Source organism: Neopelma chrysocephalum, unplaced genomic scaffold (genome assembly GCF_003984885.1).
Source record: "Neopelma chrysocephalum unplaced genomic scaffold, ASM398488v2 Primary Assembly neopelma1_97390, whole genome shotgun sequence".
In the NCBI taxonomy this organism is placed as follows: domain Eukaryota; kingdom Metazoa; phylum Chordata; class Aves; order Passeriformes; family Pipridae; genus Neopelma; species Neopelma chrysocephalum.
Window position 1 is genome coordinate 5,599,411 of NW_020926031.1, and position 21,658 is coordinate 5,621,068.

Sequence of the window (21,658 nt, forward strand, 5' to 3'; positions counted from 1 at the left end):
GTATCTTCCAAATCAGTTTGGACAGCTGCATCTGCTGAGTGACTCCCCCCTTAAAAAAATTGTTTCCAGCCTGAGATGCCACTGCTCCATGGTGTCTAAAAGCTTGGTGGTAGTGGTCTTCTGTGGACTATGAGATCCTGTGGAAGGGATGGGTTATGCAGGATGGAACGCAGTTGAGGGGGTGTTTGTGTTAACACAGCACCCCTGGAGCTTGCTGCCTTGTTTCCTGACAGTTCACAGGTGCACTGTTTGAGATCTGGCATTGAATTAAAAGTCACTTTTCTCCTTAAGTCGGGTGATTTTTTCGGGGGCAGCAGTTCTCCGTAGATGTTAGTGCGGGAGCGGCAGTCCTTAGTCCAGTGTCTGCCTTTGCCACATCGCTTGCACGGTGTCTTTGGAAGCTGAAATTTTGTGGTTAATCGTGGGCAGTTCTTTTTTATATGTCCTGTCTCACCACAGTGAAAACAGGTTTGTGGTCTAGCTAAAGCTTCAGCTATTAGTCTTGCTTTATGAGAATTAGACCCCACATTCCGACATGCCTTAACCATGACCATAGGAGTGGGATCTTTAAGAAAAAAAAGGTGTCCGGGGCTGCTGCCCCTCAGTTCAATTAGACTCCCAGTTCAGTGCTGTCGGCGTCGTAGGGGGGTCACCCGCCCGTAGCGGATTGGGCCCTGGCCCTTGCCTCAGCTGTGGTGGCCTTGGTGGGGAGCTCCCCCCGGACACCTCAACCATATTGATGGCGGCCTTAGCTTGGACGCCCGCTCGGCACAGCGCCCTGCAGCCCAGAACTCCTGGGCTCAAGCGATCCGTCGGGCTCAGCCTCCCCGGTAGCTGGGACTACAGGCGCGCGCCACCGCGCCCGGCAAGAGTCACTCAGCAGATGCAGCTGTCCAAACTGATTTGGAAGACACAGATCTGTCCTCCTCGAAGTCCATTTAAACAAACCCTTTTTAACTTGCTTAACCAAGATAGGGACATGGACAAAAGGGGGAGGAGTGGAGGAAGCAGGGAGCAGGCAGCAGGCAAACTCATGGCAAGCCTGGGCACGACCACTGTGTAGTGTGAATACAATGAAACCACATAATAACAGTAAAGTCCATATGATAACTGTAAGGTCCATATAATAAAGTCCTGCCAATTGCTGTATGCTTTTCTTCATGCCTGGGAACTGTTCCCATCCTGAATCTTGCTCCTTCACAATATACCGGTGTTCTGGGAACTAATATTGATGGCCAAGGGTATGGGAAACCCAGCAGGGATATCAGGGCAAATGTCTTGATCCTGGTGGCAAATGCTAAGTGCAGCAAAGATTTGGCCCTAGCTGGAATGACATAAAGTAAATCTGGCTCCACATCAGTCTGGACCTGATAAATTGCTGACCTGATTATTGCTACAGATTGTGGATCTGAATTGATTTCCCAGTGAATTCTTGCCTCCTCCCCCAAAAAATGAGACACTATCCACACCAGGCTGAGGGGTGGGAGAGGGCTGCCAGCCCTGGCAGGAGAGGGCTCTCCTGGAAGGCCAGAGCTTGCCATATTAGGATTAAAAAACACAACTTTTATTCTTTCTTTTTCACTCTGGGAGTTTTCCCAATCATAGTAGGTGTGTAAATCCATCTCTGTCTGGTCCCTGTTGCAGGAGCAACCCAGAGGACAAACCCTGGAGGGGAGCCCAGAGAGGCCCTGAAATCACTATCCCTGGAGTTCTTCAGGACTCACCTGCTCTAGCACAGGGTTGGACTAGATGATCTCCAGAGGTCTTCTCACTATTCTGGCAAATATCATATGAGCCTCCTCACTTAAGCCAAGCCCAAAGCCAACACACACTCTGGAGCACCAAAGTTTCTTCTATAACCTTGGACACTTGGGCTGAATAAAAAAGCCTTGAACTCCTGGAAGGGTGGAGGAGCCCAGCTAGAAACCATGGCATGCTGTTGCTCAGCCTTCCCTCCCTTCCCGAGCAGCTGTTAATGACTCATTCACCTCAGAAATGTTGCCAAAAGCCATAGGAGCCATAGGGACTGGGGGAGAATTCCTTTCTCTTCTGAGTCCAATAATATTTATTGAATAACAATGCTACCAGCTCTGAATCACTGCTCCTGCCAGCAGGCAGGGGGTGTATGATTCTGGTACTAAAGGGCTTGATGATTGAATGCCTTTTGTCAAAAATCCATCCAGAGATTAAATCTAGAGCTGAGTGATGGTCTTATTTCAGATACTGAGCACATGAGGAACTTGGCTAGCTTGAGGCTTGAACAGAAGCAAAGCTGTCTGAACTCTGAAAAGAGTCCCTTTGTCAGAAGGCATTTTGCTGGGGCCTTGAACAGAAAAATGTTGTATGTGTGATGGCTTTTATGATAGACCCACACTACCAGCACAGGAAAACAATCATCTGTTTTTTTAAATGACTCCAAGATAAATCACAAGTAGCGTACTATTATTGATTTATTTATATCTCAATGGAATATTTGAGCTATATTTTATGGTTGGGTAAACACAAACTGTGCAGAATTTTGCACTGTTTGAACTTGTCAATGGCAGGCCTTTCTTGTGTTTTCATTTTAATGTAAATCAAACTTTGAAATGTATGGATGCAATTTATTTCCAGTTATGTTTATTGGACTTGGGAACGACTTATTAACCAGAGGCTTTACTCAAATTCTCATTTGATTTCCGTGGATTTGCCTGCCCAGCCTCTGTGGAGCTTTCATGGCTTGAGCACTGCAGACCCTAAATCTGATGGAAAAGACAACAGTGGTTTTCTCACAGTGCCCTTGTGGACTCCTGGAGTGAGGCTGTAATGGAAAGAATACATCCTGCAGAGCAGAGCGCTCAGAAGAAAGGGCTGGTGTCTGGGTGAAATCCCTGCTTGGCTGCCAAGTCTTCCCTTCAGTGCAACAGGGCCAGGAGTTCAGTTTCTAATTTAGCTCTGTGGGGAGAATCACCCTCCATAACATACTGTAGATCCCTCTGGTGTCAAGGAAAAGACTGCAAGGATTCAAGAGAAGATAGTCTTTATGCAATTTTGAAATAAGGAAAAAAACCTCTAATAATGCTAACCAAATCCAGACCAGCAAGCACAAAAAAAGGTCAAGTACCTGGCCTGTAAAAGCAGTGGAGGTGTTATCAGCCAAGGTAGCCCATGCCTGGTCATGCCACAGCTGACAAAAGCCTCTTTCTGAACTGGAACAGATGGAGCAACAGAGGTGGAAAGGCAAGGACACAGGTTTTTCAGTATTCCTTTAAAACCAATAGAAAAATCCTGACCTGACGTCTTGACAGCAGATGCCCTGATGATTCCTCTCCAACTCAACACTTCCCCAAGTCCCCAGTGGACCTTGGGGAAATCTTGGCCATGGTGAAGTCAGTAAGAGTTTTACCCTCACCCTACAACAAATTACCTTTGGTGACTGAGGAAGTCTCTCATCACCTTGTACCTCAGTTTCTCCAGAGAATATCATGATTTCCTGTTTGACTGAGGTGTCATGAGGACAAGTTCCTGCTGCCTGGGGACCACTAGCTGTGACTCTGATAACAGGCACAGGAAAATCTGCATGGGTCACTGGACACATTCCATTCTTATGACACGTGGATCCGAAAGAGCATTTAAATCAAAACATCACTGGTTATACTCAATCCTTAGTGAATGGCAGCCTGTAAATTTCTTAGTCTAAATTATTAAGAGAACATTGCATACTTTATAACTGCACGTTTGAATATACTCATGGGGTCAGGCTCTCCTTTTAGCCCCTGCAACATAAAGTTGGAGTCATTGCCTGACTCCACCGTAGTTACTCCAGATTTATTTCAGGGTAACTCTGAGCAGGATCTTGGGTTTTGTTTACGACTTTTCATTTGTATTTTGTGAAAACTTAATAAAAATCTTTTAAAACTGAAAAACATCATTCCATAAACCCCACATATGGGATCTTTAAACTCAACCAACTTATGAACTTAACCCTGACTTGTCTTCCTCCTCTTGGCCTTTTCAGCAACTATCACTCTTCAGCCATGTCTGTATTTACAGAGGTCAGACAAACCTCAGACAGCCAACTCTTGCCTTTGCCTAAAACAATAACAGGAACATATGACAAAACTGAACCACAATGTCCTAAAATGGAAATAAAAACGCTGAAAATGAGGATAGACAGCTGAGAGAATCCAACTTAATGCCTGCAAAGTGGAGCCTAACCAACATAACACTGGAACCTATTGAGAGGTACTGGTACAACTAGCACCATTTTTTTGGGCGTTTTATTCATATAATGGAAAAATCACATGTCCTGTCCTAGAGGTCTTTCACTCAAAATTCTGGCTGTGACTAGCTCTAACCATGCTAGTGACTGTTATCCAGAGATGTTAAGGCATGGGATTTTATAATAGTCTATTCTGAAATGCTTGAAGCTGGCCATGGCTTTTTCCACAGGGGTTTCCACATCGACTCACCAACACATGGCCGATGCAAGGTATCTGGTTTAGAGTCAAACACTTTGAAGGCCTGAGAGTTCAAAAGTTCCTACATCACCTAGCAAAGTTTTCTAAATTTGTCAATCCTCCCTGTTAAAAATCACAGTGTTTCAGAACATCTCAGTGCAATTCCATTGATTCCCATGAAGTTCCTCCTGAGTAAAAGAACCTTTGAAGAATGGGAGGGTAGAAAGATTGGTTTAGATTTAGCACTGGTATAAGACCCTCTGGTTTAGATTCAATATATCTGATTTGCCTCCTTGCTTTGCTCCTGAGGAAAAAAAGAAAGGGAAAAAAAAAGTGTTTCAGGCTAAAATGTAAAGACTGCCTAAGAAAAAATTAATTAATTGAGAAATGAGCAAACAGATCTCTCCAGAGGTTTTGAAAACCTTCACTTCAGCTGTAGAAGAGTTAAGAATGAAAGGATGAATTAAAGACCTGATCTACATCCCTGAAAGCCCAGTGGCAATCCATCCCAAGGAAACCAACATTAGACTCGGAAATTAAGGAGAATAAAGTAATATGAAAAAGAGTAACTAGAGATACTAGTTAAATGCAGAGATGATGTGCATTGAGGTATTACTCAGTCAGCATCAATAGAAAAGCATTGATCTAACCCACAGGGAAACCAGCCACAAAAGCACTGTGAGCCACAGGAGAGCAGCACCCTGCTTGAATTCTGTGGGTGATCACAGGGATGGCCTGGGCTCACCTTAGTGCTCCTAGGCAGGCTCTCAGAACACCACAATCCCCAGCAGGGCTGGCAGCATTTCTGATGCAGTTTTGGGATGCTCTGAGTCATTCAGACTGGCCAGTGAATCTACTTACTTTTGACAGCTGCAGCCAAAGGTCAGACAAATAACAGGAGTCATCTCCTTAATGTTGCAGATGGCAGTGTCTGCCCAGGAAACCAAGGTGTTGATCTCTCTGCATAATGTAGGCAAGTGCTTTCCAAACTCTTGTACATCTTATTGCAAGCCCCTCAGGGACCAGCCTATCACTTAGATCTTCTTAAAGGAAGGTCTGACACAGTGGGACTCTCCATTTACTTTAGCACCACACAAGCACATACTAAATGGCTGGAGAAATGGAGAACTGCCTCTCTTGGAAAGTAGTTAACCTCAGAGAAACCAGCCTAGGGCATGGCAGGAGGCAGCAGGTAGTAAGGTCAGCTGCCTCACTGATATTGGCCTGGACATTACTAAGCACCTTCCTTAATGATCTGAAAATAAAGACATGAAAAGCTAGATCAGTTGTTAGGGTGCGACCATTTAAACAAAACAGAACTGACTAGAGATAACAAAGATGTCTAGGTAAAATGTAATTATTTGAGAAATGACAGACAGGCATTTCCTGAGACCTCAGAAATCTTAGACTTGTTCCATAGACTGGAAGAAAGCAGGCAAGCAGAGCAATGAAAAGGCAAGAGGAAAGAACTATACAGTCAGGGCACATAAGCTCAGCCTAAACTTCAAGCATGCTCCTCTGGCAAAATATAGCAAATGCTATGGCTCAAGGTGCAACTGGAGATGTGAGGGAGGAAGGAGATGATTTTCCCCATGTCTATAATAGTTGCATGCTGGGTCATTGCTGTCAATTTGAGTGTTTTTCAGAAAACGTTGCTGGATTTGGTAAGGAAACAGAAAGAAACTACTGAAATGGTTTAAGGGCTGGAAAAAACAGGTCTTTAGAGATGTCATGATAAGCAGAAGTCCACACACTGCAGTGCCCAACATTTCATCAGTAAATATTGTCCTGTAGCAAGGCATCTAAAGAAGTCCACATACTCGGCTTCTCAAAAAGAAGATTCAATGATGGTTTGGTTTTGGTGTCTAAGTATCCTCAGATAGAGAATATATTAGTCAGTAACAGATTCTTTTAATCTAGAAAAGATAACCATAACCCATAGCTGAGAAATCAAAGCCATAAAAATGTAGCCATACTTTTTTTTTGTTTTTAGTTTTTTTAGTCCGTATCTGTCCTTAGACATGTTAGTCCACATTGAAGAAAATTACCTACAAAATTGAAGGATGTCTCCATCTCTTGAAGTACTCCGATCATTGCTGAAGCCCACCCTGGAGGAGATACTTTTTGCTAGCACACATTACTGAACTCCATCCAGGAGTAACTTTGCAAAATGGAGCCTGTGATGTTCAAGAAGTCAAATTCAGTGACTCCCTTGCAGGTTCAGCAGTACTGAAGTAATACCAGTGAGCTAAAGGCAACTGGTTTAGACCTTGACAGGCAAGACCTGGCAGTCAAGCATGCCCATGCAGCCCAATTGGTAGGGCCAAGATTTCCCTAGAGGATAACCTTCCCAAAAACAACCCCAGTGCTACCATAATGCTCCTCTCCCAGGCCTTCTGGAAAGTCAGTTTTGAGCAACAGTTGACTGACTTTGAGAGACAAATAATTGCTTCTCTAGGCTATGGTCTGTGGTCTGGTTTTCCATCAATCAGTGCAGCACACAGGTGGAGCAGGGAAGCATTCTAGCCCACAGCAGGGGGACTTGGTGAGTGCAGCCAAAACAAGCTTTTATGTCCCAGCTGACATCTGTGGGAATGGGCAGGTCTTTCACTGTGTGGAACATACACGATTTATACAAAAGGATCCCTAAACACTTTAGTATTCATTATTTTTAAAAGAGGTTGGATTCTGCAAAGGGGAGGGAATGTTCATACCTGGAGAACATTACTCCCTTGCATGACAACAATGTTTTAATGACCTGTTTATTTTCTCCTGTCTAGTGGAACAGAAAAAAAGAAAGTGAAGCATTTATTTACCAGAAAATTCTTACTACTTTTCTAGGGAATCAGAGAAGAAAAACATTTTTTACTGATGTTTCTTTTGTAAGACGCTCTGTGCATGCTATTTTTTAAGAAAATATATACAATTTTTTTTTTATAAACAGTGGTTCATGGACATCAAATCTTCAGCTGAATCTGTAATAGTTTCACAGAACTTCTGGGTGACATGGTCCAGATCTTGAGCACTCAGACCCATTGCTGATTGAATATCTCTAGCTGCAGTTTATTTTGTACATGCAAATTAGGAATACAAGGAAAACATTAAAATTATGAGGCTGGAACACCATTTTTACAGATGGCTTTTTCTGCCAGCATGCAATTTGTTCTCCTCATATAAACATTGGGAAAATGTAAGCATCTGCTCCTAATTAGTTCTCTTGCACAAGTTACTGATGTGCATAACTCACACTAACCCATGCTCATTGCTAAGATCTCACATGATTAGTTTGTTTGCACATTGCTCCTTGGAATTAGACAAAGTTGAAGACCTGGAATCACAGCTGTTCTCTCTGTACCAGAAATCAAACCTAATTTTATTGGAATGATGAAAATTGCCAAGATCAAATGACCCCGGGAAGCAAACACAAGTTAATTGGGCCCCAGCTGACCTTAATGTCACCACATAAATTTGGGGGGAATCTGGCCAGTATTTGATTAATTTATTTATAGAACATGTTTGAATAATTTTTCTGAACTGGACTAAATCTTCACCCAGAAAATTGTGTGTTTTATTCCTCAAGCCATTGTGGCTTCCTCACCAGATCTGGGACAAAGCCATGGTACATCTTTCAGAGTATGTTCAGCCTTAACCCTTCTCTGCCATTCAACACCTACAACACCTGAGCTTTAGAGGTAGAGAAAATTAGGTTTTGGTTCTGGCCATGGTATAAAACTCTATCACATTCCAGTGACATGGAGAATCAACAGAGCCATTCCGTGACTCTTCCTCTACATCTGAATAGAGCACTGCATGGTTTAAACCTTTCCAGAAACCCTCACTCAAACACATCTTTAATGTTTTTAGTGACGTCACCAAAGCCTTATGTGTTCCTTAAAAGCTCCCAGAAATATTAGTTCTGGAAAGAATTTTCCTCAAACTTTCTATTTAAACAAAAGAAATTATAAAAATGATTTGGAAAGACATAAAACATAGAGTTCCAGGCCTCCATATATTTTAGTATCTGACAGAAATATCTCTTATGCCTTGTGCCAATATGGATCCAATTAGCAGAAGTGTAGCAAAGCTCAAAAACTCTCCTGTATATAAGACTATACATCCACATTCATCCACTTCATAGAGATCAGCAATATATTCAAACTTTTCTTGCTTAAGAGCTAAATCAAAATGTTTCCTATTTCTTGTATTGTATGACTTTATTGTTCATAAAGTAGTAGAAAGGAGAGCATTATGAGAAGCTCACTCTTTCTGTGACTATTCAGGTTTCAGCAACAATTAAAGTGGCCATTCTTGTATATATCAAGAAAAAGTGTAACTCCAAGATCTTACAGTCCAATGCCATAGTAGTAAGAAACTAGATTTTAAAGTACATAGAGCTTTTAATTACACATATCTTAGGGACCATTTCTTTACAGCAGTCAAAACACTTTCCAAACCATTTAAGTATCAATAACCCTATTTTTAAAACTCATAATGGCCCCAAGAATGGAAGAACAGAGGATACTTACCCAATATCATGCAACATACTGTTATTGAATCCCAGTTATTCAGAACCTGCTTCAGCTCTCTGTTCAAAGAAAACACTGTTCTTTTTAAAAGAATTCATACTCACTTATATGCTTAAGTTGTTTTGTTTTTTTTCCAGAATATGATGTTTTCTTATTCCTACACCAATACTTGAATGCAAATAAAACTATGATGCAAAAATAAAAGCACCAGGATCAGTGAAATCAGTTTCCTTTAGCTTTGTGTCTCATGGATGAGTGACTATCTAAAATTTTATTGTGACTGAGACACCTGTAAGGGTTTTCCCCCCATATGGATTCCCTCATTTCTAATAAAATGCACTCTTGTTCTGCTTTTTTCCCTACTGTCAGATCCTCTGAGCAAAATTTTCTTTCACCTAGCCATCTGCTTTCAGAGGCTTACTTATCTTAGACATCTATACTTCTCTGACAAATCTAGTGGAAATCAGCCAAAGAATTCAAAAGGTGTCAGGGACACACACAGTACACACAATCCTCTTTTCTGCAAGAAATCAAGGCTCATTTCCCTAGACTCAACTGAAAAATCTAAAAAATTATACACAAATAAACTTGCCTTCTACAATTATTAAATCACTGTAGTAGCTGGTATTTCAATTTTAAAGACCCCAAAACCTTCTGTTTACCAGCATCTAGACTTGAGTCCATTAACACACCAGTTTAATACTGATGTGAACTTAACTGACATCACAGCAGTCATATATGGTACATGAACACAAAATCAGTCCTATTTGCTTTAACTAATACAGACAGTAGGACAGTGACTGCAGTGTGTAGAGATATACTAAATATTTGGAATAGAAAAGAAAATGTACTATTCTTCCTCCTCAACAGACCAGGGCAAAGACCACCGAGCTTGTTTCTCAAGGATCTAAATAGTCTTGTGCTATTTATTTTCTCAGCAATGAGTTTCATCCCTTCTGTGTGGTCAAGTCTGCCTGGTTTCGAAAAGGAGAAATGGTTCTGAGAGAAACCTGCTTCTATGGCAGCTCTTTAAGGGTTCTTTGATTGTGAAATCCAGGGGACTGCACTGCAAACACCCTCACAAAGGGCCAGAATTTCAAAGTTCATATTCAGCCTTGCACTATGTGGCAAGTAAAAGTGTTGGGATCTGATCTGTACTGTGTCTATTAGAGGTTAGTGAATGCTTCTGTTACAACAGCTGAATTTAAAAACACATTAACTGAGCACAAAAAACTTTGTATTACATATTTCCAGCTAAAAGACTTTTGCCCAGACATGCATTCTTAACGCATCTGGAGTCAGATTTCCACAATTGCTCAGTGAAATGGAGTCTCTTACCAGTTTCACAGCTAGATTGTCATAAAAAATAACAGAAGTTGTCAATTTGGCTGAGCAGATTCTCCAAATCAATGGAAATACCTTTGAATTTGAAATACTTTTGCATTTAAAATACCTTGAAGTTCTAGTTTGATTCAGACTGAAATCAACTTAAAAAATATAAATATTTTGGCAAACTGCAGAACAGTTTTTGTTCAGCTCTAGTGCCCACTTCTACCATGGGCTGGCCAACCTTTGTCTTAGAAGTATCTCATCAGTGTACCCATCTACCTCTTTCAGAGAAAATAAAATATTTGCTGCTGCAAGCTATTATTCTGCAGCCAAGAAATGCCCCCCACCTTCACACTTGGTTTTCACACAGTGCTTACTCAGGCAAAGGTCCCATTGACTTTCAGTGGGTGACTGGTACACAAGTAGGAACTTCAAGATTTGGCCGACATGTGTTTTGCAAGTGAATGTTAAGGGAAAAGCAATTTGATCTCATTTCAAAGCCTGGCAGAACACAATATAATATAATCACTAAAAAATCTAAGACAGAATTTCATCAAGCAAAAACAAACACTGTTCAGAAACTCAGCAGGAGACAGCCAGCCCTGAGCCTACAGTAATTGCAACATTGAGAATAGGAGTAAATTCCCTGAAGATGCTCCATACAGTAGCAAACCATCTGTCTAAACACTTGCAGAAAAGGTTCATGTTTGAAAACCCTGGATCTTGCCAAGGTCTTTGCCATTGGCTTTGGAAGTGTAATGACATGGGATATTTACAGATGTTCTTTCCGAATGTCCCCCACTCCCTATAAGCAGATGGATCTTGGAGACTGCAAAATGAACTACCAGGAAAGATAACAAAACCTTTTTCCGCCATCTGTTGCCTTTCTCTACAGTAGGGACAGAGGCTTCAAAAATCAATTAGCATTTTTCTGCTGATGGGCAACAGTAAGGGAAATTCTTCCTTCAAAGACCGATCACTGCTGAAACTGAGCCCGTGGAGAATTTCACCAAGGCACCCTTTCACAGGACCCTGGACCACCAAACCTATCCTTCAGAACAAGCATCTGTGACTCCAGAAACACTTTCTAATGTATCTTGGGAAAAAATGACAGCTGTTGAGACCTAGAAAGTGGAGTCGTGTTTTTTTCCAGAACAAGCACAATTCGTCACCAATATATCCGAAAAATCCACTGCATGGCAGGGTCTTTAGTGAATGAGGTAAGTTTGTAAAGCAGAAAATAATTCATATTACAGTATAAAAGCAATGACATTTGAAGTTAAGGGTCAGCAGCCAATTCACTTGTGAGCTCTATTTTTCAGGGCTTTAGAACTTGAATGAATACACATAACATCAAGTTGACAGTCTCAATGATTTTTTCGAACAATGGATTAACTTTCTTAAGCTGATTTCAACACTTAGTTTAAACACAGCAAGGTTTAATGGGAATTTTAAGAGTTGTGAAAGAAAGCCCACTGAGAGGCATACAAATTGGAATCTGCTTCCCCCTATACTCAGTGCAGTGTTCAGTACCAGATGAGGCTTCCTCTGCTGCTGCACCACTGGGCTTCACCCCAACAGAGAAAAAGCTAAGAGTTGGTTCATCCCTACGGTGTCCTTCAAGTGGCCTTCACAAACAGATAGATGAAGATTGACACTATGGGAATTCCATGCTGTGTAAAATCTAAACAGAATATTTCACTTTCATTCACCTTTCTTCTCATCAGCATCTGGCAGAACTCCTTGAGTTGGGTCTTCAGACTCCACCTGCACCAGCCTTCCTCGGTGGCTGGATGCATTGCCCACGCTATCCCTGTAGCTCAGTTGCTAATCTTTGAGATACTCCATTCCCTGTTTTGCTCCGTCAACAAAACAAAGCTGTTGACAAACACAGAGGTCTTGGCTCAGGAAGAAATTCCAAACACATTTTTGCGCTTCATCCAAGGCATGTGAGGAAAGGAAGTAGGGGCTCTGCCACTGGACTACCTCCCTTTGTCATCTGGGTACTGTCTGGCTAAATCTGCCCTGAAAGACTCACCTCAATCTCTGCTTGCTGCAGTGTAGTTGTTTGGTTCAGGGCTGGCCATGTGGCACCTGTATGTCAGTGATTGGTGGAGACAAATGTTCCAAGCATCAGCATCTGTATTTCATAACAGAACATGAGGATCTGATAGACCCAGCCAGTGGGACCTCCCAGAAAACTGACAAGAACCGTCTCAGCTCCCTGTGGGCTTCTAGGTAATGGTAGCACAGCATTTTCCTCACCTTGACAACAGGGAGCTGTCATAGCTGCTTTATGGCTCTTCTCAATGCAGCATCTCACTGCCTCCCAGGTTTTATTTATTGTTTCTTCAAAATACTGCTTTGAGGCAAGGAAACCTTATGTCCCTATTCACAAACCAGGACAGCAATGTCCAAGTCTGATGGAGAGATAACACCAGGAGCCCAAAAGGTACACCCACACATCTGTTAGTCAGCTGCCTGAGCCAGCACCAACTGCAATCTAGGAAGGAGCATCAGTTGCATCAGTGCTATGTGGTGGACATAGGAAGACTGAAAGATATCTGACAAATGGTGGGAACCTTGGCCAATACACCATGGTCTCCTCTAAAGGCTGATTTGAGCTTCTTCCCAGCTGTACTCAGGAGCTCTCTTAAATCTATTTCCAGATAATTTGAACACTGGGTAAGTCTGGGTTTAAATGCATGTTCAAATTTGTGCTTAAAATCTAAGCCAGAGAATCATTCGATCACACTCCCTTGGAAGGTGTGTAGCAGAGCAGGGATCTGGACCCAGGCTTCTCTCCTGTAACTGATCTTTCTCCCTATATATTTCTTTACTCTTAGAGGTCTTTTCCACCACTATTTGAGGTTTTCCAATCATGAAAAAAAAAAAGAGCAGGATGGAGGAGGAAAATTGGGCAAGGAAAGAAAGAAAAACAAAAATTTCAAACCATATTATTTCTAGATAATGTTAACTGAAGAATTCTAAAAGATCAAAACCTATAAAAATCTTGAAAAAAATAACACCAATACCCTAATATTTTCATTACAACCTGTGAGTTAAAAAAAATAAAGTGGAAAAGAAAACTGTGGCCAGCTCCCACCAAGAGCCTTTAAAAATTTCTCATGACAAGGATTACAGCACATTTATGAGGTGGCCATTCCACATACAAGCAAGCCAACTGGATTTTTGTGTTCCTAATAATAAAAAAAGAGGTGATGCTACACTAGTGTAATATTACTGATGAGTGGTGAAATTAGTTTCCTTGCAGTCCGGTCCTTCTCAAATGAATTTTATAAGCTATGCTTGCCCCTTTTACACAAAACTGCATGATCTGCTTTATGTCTGCAATGGAAAACATGGTTATAAAGAGTCTTCTTTACTCTTGTTTTTATTTAACATAATACCAGAATCAGTAGCATGGAAATTAAGGACCTAGGTTACATGCCAGGAACCTTGGAACATAAAACCTTGCTGTGGGCCGATAATATCTGCCTGATTCTTACCAGTCTCCAAGACTCTGTCCACGACCCTTCTGCAAAATAAAACTTTATGAAATCAAAACTTGCACCCTTCTCAGAAGTCCAGTCCCTTCCTGTGGTGAACACCACTTTTGTGATAACCAAAGGAATTTTATATTTAGGGACAGCACTTGTTCTTGACCTTCAGAGAACTGTTTCCATTGACACATGCTGAAAAGAAAAGGGATAAAAATCCCCTTTGGGATTTCAGTTCAGATACTACAGTTCTAATATGAAATTTAAACTGCTCCAAGCTGCTAGTGTTATAATACCGCCTGCTAAGTATAAAGCAGAAAGGGAAAAGTCCAGAAGACAGTACTTCATTACATGGAAATTCCTTGAATCCTAAAGCCATATGGAACATTAAAAGCTTTCCCCAAATCCCTCTCAGACCAGTGGAATTCAATTGTTGTACAAGGCTGAAATTTAGAAGAAGAAAACTCTGATTTTCTGCATTTCTGGGAGGTGACTGAGATTCATCTGTGACTAGAAAATTAGCTGTAGTACAAGAGCCAGGAGACAAAATCTCTTTTAATCATTTAATCAGCAGCTTTCTCAGTGAATCAGGCTGTGTGCCTCCTCCAGTTAAGAGAGCAATGCTTCCCATTCATAAAAGATCCTTTAAAACCTTCTGCGAACCCTTCATTTTGTGAGTAAAGTTTCACCAATAGGTCTGTTTTGTACATTCATACATTAGTACATTATAGGAAGCCCTGCTCACAGTCATCTTGTGTTTTTTGTCTTCTGAAGAAGTGTAGATGTAATGACCCCATCAAAAAAGTTTGTAACATACACGACACACCAGGTGTAAGTTGCAAATTCCTTCATGGACATACACAGGAGGTAGTTCATGCACAAATTAATCGGTATAAGTTGTTAGTCAAGCCATTATGAGAAATTAACAAACCTACAAAAATGATGGCCTTGATCTTGGAAAATTTGTGGCCAGAAAAAGAGCCTGTGTTTGAGAAATGCACTGTCATTTTCCTACCACCACCTTGAGTTTAAGAGGCTGTTCCACCCGGTAGGGAAAAGGATATGACCCCAAGCTCCCAGACCAGCACCTGTTCCAGAAAGGACAGGACTCAGGGTTCTCTCGAAAACCAAATTTGAAAAAGAATTTATTTTGTCCCATGCCATCCTCAGAAGCTGTTGGGGTTTTTACCTTACTAAAACCTTTCACAGAATACACAGGCTGTTTGTTTTCCACCCAGACAACAGAAGCCAGGATTTGGTGAAATACCATTGTAATATACTAACTTCCCTGGCAATGTGAGTGACCCATTCTTTACCACAAAAGACATTAAAATGGAACAACATTTTAATGAATCTTTCAGAGCACCTCTTGAGTAGTTCGGGGAGAGCATGCTGCGATTTTTGCTTCCATTTAGCTGAAACAGCTCACTCAGAGGAATAGCATGCTGTGCTTGTTGGCCTCCTTCCACTCAAGGTTATGAATCAGAGCTGTGATAACGAACCCAGAGAAACCTCCTCTGTGCTGAGCACAGCAGAAGGCCAACCAAGATTTAATTGTCCTTGCTGTTACTCTCCTTTGCTAGGCTCAACGTAGAGGCTTCAAGCCCTGGGTGGCATAGCTGTTCTCATGACACATTCCCCACTGCACAGAATCCATGTCCAGCACAAAGGCAGAATGGAGCACGACAGAGTGTGAAGCAAGATCTCTGCTTGCCATCGCCTTGACTTTTCGATGTGCCGCAGAGAGATGTTATTCATCCGTTCTATTGCACCCTGTGGGTTTGCACACACCTACCATCGCTGTGCCATCTGGTAATGATTTTCTGCAAACAGCATCATATATTCTTGATGGGAGTTTGTATGAACTACATGGCTCTTGCTGCCCCCCACACAGGAAATACCTTCTTTTTGGTGAGATCAGTGGGCCAAACCTTGATGTCAACATTCAGCTCTCTTTTGTTTTGCAGAACTTCCATGGTAAGCATCTGCCTCAGCCAAGAGGAAGTAAGATTCAATCACCAGACCCTCTCAGGTTGCATAATAAAGGACTCATATTTTATATCAAGCTTCTTTCTAGGAGTTTTTCATTCAAAATTGAAGGATGACATGCAAATAGCTGTATTTGTGAAATGTTCCCTGTGCAAAACTGGGAATTTCAGGAGAGAAGACTGCATAAGTATGCTCCAGTTTTGTGTCCTTTCTCAGTGGGGGGTATCAGGCTCAGTTTCCCATCATCTCTGGCTGGTCACTGAGTGAACAGGAAGCACTGTGGCTGTCCAAAGCTTTCATTCTGTTTTGATCACCTCTGATACAAAAGCAGCATTCACTTTGCAATAGCACAGCTGGCTATACAGCAAGTGAGGTTGAGGAGAGACAGGCACACCAAACCCACTTCCATGCCATGGGGGCAGAGGGCAATCACAAGGAGCAAAAAGCAGAATGATATATAGTCAGGCGGCTAGAGATAATTAACCCTTGGCTAGTCCAACCAAAGGACTTGGTCTTCTGCCTCTTGAAGACTTTGAATCAACATATGATATCTGTCTTTTCTAAAAAATGAACTATGACTCTGCCACAACGCAGACCTCACAGATGAATCACAAACAAAGAGTCCATCCAGACAACCATAAAAATCCCTATGGCCTTGAACACAATGAATCAGGCCTTGTTTAACCTACACCTGTGTTATTTCCATGGATAAAGCCAAACTGCTTGCACAGCTCCAATACATTTGAAAAGAGTTGTGCCTGCTAACATCATGGGCCTGCATCCCATGTCCACACAATATCTGCTGGGTTTTGAACTTTTTTTTCAAACTTCTTAAAAACTTCAGGCACCATGAAGCTTCTCTTCTTCCAACTGAATCAGTGACTAAGGAATCCCGGTCAGAATCTCTCCATTAAACACCTAGGTTTCTCGATTGTGCTGACCTATTTACACCCAAGAGTTTATTTTAACACAGGATTTTTTCCCTCCTTCTCAAATTTCCTTTTTAACAGAATTTAAGAAAATGCAAGAAAGTCTTTGCTGATATTTGGTTACTCACCACATGCTGAGCTGAGTTTCCTGTTTAAAGAAGAGAGAGACTCTGTGTGTATGTGAGCATGTGTGTGAGCCAATAGGCTTAGAAGCGCCAATACCCAGCCATGAGATTTTTCTGAGCTATCTTGACCCAACTAGCACCAAACTCAGCTTGTGCAGTGCAAGCAGCACTGGGGAGAGGTCCCAACAAATGCAAAACAATATTTTTAATTCATCTGGGGGATTTCCTGAAGCAAACCTTGGCATGGAAAGAGCAAATTGCATACAGCAAGAATGGTGATGTTTGAGAAGGATTTAGCCAGTGATAGATGCCTTTAGTGGAGTGCAAGTTCTTCTCAAAGTTTGTCCCTGAAGCGGGGGTGCACGAGGTGCAATGAGAGAGCATGAGAGAGAGGCAATTGATAGCAGATGGGGGAATAAAGAACTGCTTTCAACAGGCCTCTGAAACAGTATGGAAAGTGGTGGGAAAGAAGGGCTACAGAGAAAGCTATCCTGCGCCTTGTAAGAGCTGCAGAAAAAGCAGCAGGAGAGAGTGGTGTGCCTTGAAAAACTAGATTTCCTAATATACAATATATACAATATATACATGACTCTGAAAAAGAGGATCACATGTGGAAGGGAAGAAAAATACCCAAACTAAGAATCAACAGAGACAATCCTGAAAAAATGCTTTTCAATCTGAAGGGTCACCATCCCTCACAATGTGACTGTGGATATTGTGAAATCTGGTGATTTTTTAAAAGTCCAGATTGCGAAATCCCAGGATTTATGTGTGAGCCTCATCCAGCATTCTGTCAATGCTTCATGGAGACTTCTTGCCCCCATGCTTAGAAATGTAACTCACAGGTTACCTAAAGGCTCAGAAATCAGCTGCAAGAAACAGAAATGTCCCCGCTTATAAAATTTGTTTTAAGCCAAGCTCAAGACTTTGCAAGGCTCATTTTTCAGCAGTAGTAGAAAATGGGAAGCTGAACTTTGCTCCCTTTTGACAGTCAGGGACTTACATATCACTTTGGCAGAACAAAACAAGCCTGCAAACAATATGATTAGGTAAAGCCTTTTCTATTAATGTCCTAGCAAGAAATCCTCTGCAGCAAAAACAATGTACTAATCTCTGATCTGCCTCTAACTCTATAATATCACTCCAAGCACTATATTAAGCCTTATTGTTCCCTTCAGTAAAAGGCAGTTCTTAGGCTGCGTTTTTGGGGACAGCTTCACACAATTAGAGATTGAATAGCTGTAAGCATGACTCCTACTACTGAAAGGAATGAGCATTTAGTATGGCCCTTCATAAAAGACAGAAGATATGAGGATAAAGGTCAAGTACTTTCAACCAAAGGCTGGGAAAGAAAACCAGCTTCTTGCTACTTTAGGCAATGGTACTGCCTGTCTGTTCCATTGATCTGCTAAGATCTCTCGTAAGTGAATGCACAGGGCATGTGATACCCTACACACCATTTTCTTATGAGGTTCCATCTTACTTCATTTCTGTTGTACTTAAGATTGCATCTGTAGTCCAGAAAGAGGGTCAGAGAAAAACAGATCCTAAAGTGTCCTTCCACATTTTCATATGTGCTTTTCTTGTGAAGTGCAGGAAGAAGAGCATTATGAATACAAAAACAGGGAATATCACTCCCAGTTCCAGAGCCTTGCTCTGCCTTTTGTAGCTGCCTGCAGTCAGGCATATTACTCCCTTGGTACCTTAGTTTCCTCAGAAATAATTGTGCTTCAATGGTAGGAAGAACATTGAATCTTGCTACTGCTTGCAACCTGCCACATGTATGTGAGCTAAAGTTTAGTTAAGTGATATGTACTATTCATAGGAAGGGCTGTATTTGAAAATACAAGACCACTGTCATTCAATCCAGACTCCTCTGAAGTCACTAAAAGTATTCCATTCTGATGTGAATATAAGTAGGATTTGGTAGAACACCCTTCTCCACAAGACACCCATCCTTTCCTGGTGCTGACAGCCAATCTGGTCTTGATTCTGGACATGTCTATTCTGCAGACTTCTCTAACCACAGCAGTACTGGATTTTGCACATGTATTTTCAAAGAAAAAAAAAAAGAAATAATATATTCACTCTTTCCACGTGCCCTTGCCTTGGAGGGAGCACACAAAGGAAAAGACTCACAGGTTTAAGGCTCATGATTGTCAACTAATCATACAATGGTTTGAGTTGGAAGGGACCTTTAAAGCTCATCTAGTTCAATGCCCTTGAAATGAGCAGGGACACCTTCAACCTGACTTTGACTGTTTCCAGAGATGGGGCATCTACCACCTCTCTGGGCAACCTGTGCCAGTGTTTTAGCACCTTCATTATAAAAAACTTCTCCCTTATATCTAATCTAAAATTACTCTCTTTTAATTTAAAAGCATTACTCCTTGTCCTATTGCAGTAGGCCCTGCTAAAAAGTCTGTCCTTATTTTTCCAGTAATGAATTCTAGTTTGGATCCCATTTGGAGGCTCTGGATAAGGAGTTTTGACAGGTAACATGAGATTACAGGTAATTTCCTGGGTAGCAAGGGAATTTTTGTTCCATGGGAGTGACTAGAAGGGTGGTAAAGAGCCTCAAAACTTGCTGGAATTAACTGGAATCAGGTACCATTGCAAAGTGCCTCAAGTGTTTAATTTCCAATGCAAATTGGTCCAGTGTTACCCCTTCAGCTGAAGGGATTTTCTATTTTTAATCAAAAGGGAAAATCCTGACTTAAAGCAGAGCAAAAAATTGCCAATCCATATCTGCCTTTTTTTCCCCCTATAGATTCATCCAAATCTCCCATGGAGTAATAGAAATATCACTATATAATGAAACTTATAAAACTTTAACATAGGATTTATACTTTTTCATGTCTATTATTTCCAAAGCTTGCCTCCATACCCTGTCAATCGGCTTCCTCAAGGGTATGGGTAAGGATCTCAGCTGTATCTGATTTGATTACATCCTAATGAAAATGGTGAGTTGACCAGTATCGGATATATCTGAACATTCTCCCAAAACTACATCTGACATTTACAAGGAAATAATACTGTAAATTCAGCCTTAGGATCTAGTAGTTGCTTGTAAAGCAAAAATTGGCATTGGCAGGCTCATGTTGATCTAGAAATTTCAGGGAATATAAGAATTCCTTCAGCAGAAAAAACCTGTGCCTGTATTGACAGTAAATTTTAAGCGTCCAATGTTAATCGAAATGAAATGCAATGTAATTCAATATCCCTCCTTGAGACCTGGCCAAAAAGGAGAACTTTCACAAGTTGAAGCGTAGATAGTAACCCATCCTCCCATATTGCATAATGCAACCTTGCTCACATATGGTTCTGCTCAGTGTTTATCAGACAACATAGACACTTCCACAAGCAGGAAAGAAAGTCCTAGGGACAGATTGGGGCAGTAAAAGGGAGATCTGTGACAAGCTGCATTGCCTCAAGATGAACTCTTGGAAGTATAGGGCTGAGCACCATCCGTTTTCAGAGACAGCTGTGGGGCAGGGAGAATCAGGTTTTTTTCAGGGTTTCATAATGCAATGCCATTCCATTATAACTGTTTTTCTCCCTGGGAAAGAGTTTTTTCTTGTGAAGTTTCCAGTTTGAAGTTTTTTCCTCCTCCAAATTGCTCAAACCTCCACTTTTCAAAGTAGCTTTTAATTTCCAAATTTAAGGTAATTGTATGGCTAGAAACAATTTAGAAATATCTAGAACTAAAACAAAACATTTGAAAATTGTCTAAACAAAGTGCTGCACTTGACCCCTAACCTCGCTGCTCTTTTCCAGATTTTCAGTTCACCAACATGGTTCAGATTTTGACTTTCTGGCCTCTGTCAGAACAAAAAAAGTTTTTCCAGTACTTTGAAAATCCTCACAAACTAAGAAAATAATTTCCAGCCTAGATCTAGTGCCAGTCCTATGCTCTTCTATCTATATAATTCTTAGTTTTTCTCCAGTGGCACAGGATGTTAAAAAAGAAGAGTTTTGACATTCAAAAGTGTGCAAAGACTCTAGATGCAGCGGAGGTAAAGGAGAGAGAAGAAGGGAGATGGTGTCAGACAGAGTGCATCTCCTGTGAACCTCAGTCTTGCCTGTTTCAGTTTTCTCTTCACCCTCAGTAAGTTTTTGCTAGAGCCAGTGTGAGAAATCTCCCAAGGCACTGTTGCCCCAGCCCACACGAGGTCCTGGTAGCAATTCCCTTTTGCTTTTACATTTGACCCCACGTGGATCAGCCATGAAGTGCAGATCTCGAATCAGCCTCACCCACAGACTCATTACTTGCTCTGGATCAGACTCATTACTTGCTCTGGATCAGATTCATAACTTTAATTCCAATTCTTTCTCAGCCAAAACTCCCAACTGACTCCCAGAAGACTTGACTGCAAAGTATGTCTCTGCCATCACTCATAACTCTTGCAAAACATCTGTGACCTTAGAAAAATACTGGGTGCCCTTTTGGATTTAGAGAAATTCTTCTTCAGAAGAGAAGGATTCACATCACCCTTGCCTCTCCAGCTGTAGTAGAACACCACAGACATCCTCTCCAGCTGTCCCAGGCCTGAGTGAGAGCAGGCAAGATCACACAGCCAAAAAATTTGAAGTACTTCTCAAGTTAGTTGAGTGCTGTCTCTGCTCTCCTCTTACTTTGCTGCACTGGCCAGTGTAACAGGCTGGAGAGCCATCTTCCAGTAGAGACATACAAAGCAAGGAAATCCTGCAGAGGCTGCTGTTCACACACTCCTCTCTGTTCAGGGGACTTCTGCCCCTTGAAATTGGTCATAGACAAAGCTGGCGGAGGCAAGGATTCAACTGACTTGGCCGCAGCCATTT

General features: G+C 41.5%; 1 long non-coding RNA gene across 1 annotated transcript; it reads right to left on the reverse strand.

Moving 5' to 3' along the window:
* Positions 1 to 414: 414 nt before the first annotated feature.
* Positions 415 to 21,375, reverse strand: LOC113961788. Its single transcript, XR_003532381.1, has 3 exons — positions 21,365 to 21,375; positions 18,853 to 18,856; positions 415 to 539 (listed from the first exon to the last, which is right to left on the reverse strand). It is a non-coding gene; the product is annotated as an uncharacterized LOC113961788 (long non-coding RNA).
* Between the last annotated feature and the right edge of the window lie 283 nt (positions 21,376 to 21,658).